The sequence below is a fragment of the Protopterus annectens genome, chromosome 2.part2 (genome assembly GCF_019279795.1).
Source record: "Protopterus annectens isolate FY-2018-M chromosome 2.part2, PAN1.0, whole genome shotgun sequence".
Classification (NCBI taxonomy): domain Eukaryota; kingdom Metazoa; phylum Chordata; order Ceratodontiformes; family Protopteridae; genus Protopterus; species Protopterus annectens.
In genome coordinates this window covers 526,321,371-526,323,271 of record NC_056730.1, presented here as the reverse complement: position 1 = coordinate 526,323,271, position 1,901 = coordinate 526,321,371, and the positions used below count along the sequence as shown (strand labels likewise).

Below are 1,901 nucleotides of genomic sequence, written 5' to 3'. Positions count from 1 at the left end.
GAAGACATTGAAGAAGCCTTTGGCTGCTGAAAGTTAAGGTGAGTCTACTAGTGAGGGGATTCTTGATAGGAGCTTTTTTAACTAGTCTTAAGTTCCATATGAAATAGCATAAAACTGAAGAATGTGGGCTGATGCTGGCAGAAGAGTCACCAGAGCAGTCAGAGTTGGTGTTATAATATTGTGAGGGTCCCAAGGGTCTGGCATCAGAAATCTTAATATCAATCCAGTGCTAGACTATTTGATCCCAGGGCATGTAATTCTGAGAAAGCCTTCATCAAAAGATATCAGTGCTGATACTGACAATATAAGTCTTGACATGAACAGTACCTGAAAATGCCGCTTCTGAAAGGCATGTGCCAAGTACATGACATCTTAGGCACTGACAGTGGAAACAATGACACTGGTGATTGCACAACCAAAGCCATCTAATTAGGGCCTGTGATCAGTAACAAAATCAAGGGCAACAACAAATCTACACCTGAGATAAAGTAGCTCTTAAGGGGGAACCTGAATCTCCCCCTGCACTGAGTACCTCACATCTCAGAGGATGGGTGAGGAAACTTTTGATGTCATGTTTTGAATTTGTACAATTACTTCAGCCAGTTTGTCATGCTCTGGTCCAAGATGACACACAAGGACCTGAGTGTGTGCGCGTGTGTGTGCATGTGTGTGTGTGTGTGTGTGTGTGTGTGTGTGTGTGTGTGTGTGTGTGTGTGTGTGTGGTCTGCAATAAACAGACTTATCCACAATTATTGTAGCAACTTTAACAGACTCTGTCTTGTAGTTAATGAGGCATCCTTGACTACAAGCTTTGAACCAAAAGGCCACTGAGATATTTTATCTAAAAATTCCACATTATAAATAGAAGCTGGAACATATGAGGGAATAATATTTTATACAGGGCAAATTTAAGCTCCTGCCTTGTAAGAAGGGTAGAAACAGTTGAACCTTATACTACAAAGGAGCCAAATGGGTGGCCAGATTTACTTTCTGCTTTAATCATGAATAAGGTTTTGGACACTAAAACACTTAAAGAAATTGAAGGTTCCAATGTCCTTTAGCCTAATTGCACCCAAAGGAAATGGTGGCAGTAGGAAGTACTGTGTGTTTCTCTGAGACAGTATAAACAATGAGTGTGTCTGTCAATGGATAGGATAGGATGCCCATAGAAACACCTTTCATACAAGGGTCATGGCATTATGAAGAGAAAAACTTAGACAGAGTGGAGCAGCAAGTCCTGAAGATACCTTTATGATAGGAAATTACAAAGACAATTACTACTTACCTGGCCGGAGGAATAACACAATCAAGAAGATGGTTTCCTCAGGGTGAAGCTCTTCCATTGCACACTTCAGTTGGGTTGGCCCCTGTAATTTCCCCAAGTGTGGAAAACTCAACTGCATAATTTATTGTCTATTGAGTAGAGCAAAAAATAATGAAAGAAAATTCTAGGAAAACAACGTGCTGAGTAGGCAGTTGGCAGTTTGCAATCAGACTTTAATAGCCAATAAAACAAATAAATACAAAGGTAAGTGCTTTCATAGAACACTCTACTTCTTCAGACCATTAAAACTAAAGTAAAACCTCTCTAATATTAATGCAGGGGATGTGTTTTCTTGGTCAGGACGTGTAAACAGAGAACATAATGCAACAGTCAATGCAAATTTGGAGAAACTAGATCTTGTTCAGAAATCTGATATACAACCTACAGCCGCTGCTGAAGTAAATGTACCAGTGATGAGTGAGACCGCACTCTCTACAACCTCCAGTGCACTTATAATGGCTATTTCAGCAGATGTATATCTGAAAGAGAAGAATGTTCCTATTAGCCAGACATAGGATTTACCGAAATTGCCGCTACCGATACAAGACAAAGGGAAGATGGAGAGAAGTCGCTCCAC

The 1,901-nt window shown here is 40.3% G+C and overlaps 1 pseudogene; it reads left to right on the top strand.

Annotated features, from left to right (window-relative positions):
- Window positions 1–1,277: 1,277 nt before the first annotated feature.
- On the top strand, window positions 1,278–1,430 carry LOC122796067 (annotated as a pseudogene).
- The last annotated feature ends 471 nt before the right edge of the window (window positions 1,431–1,901 follow it).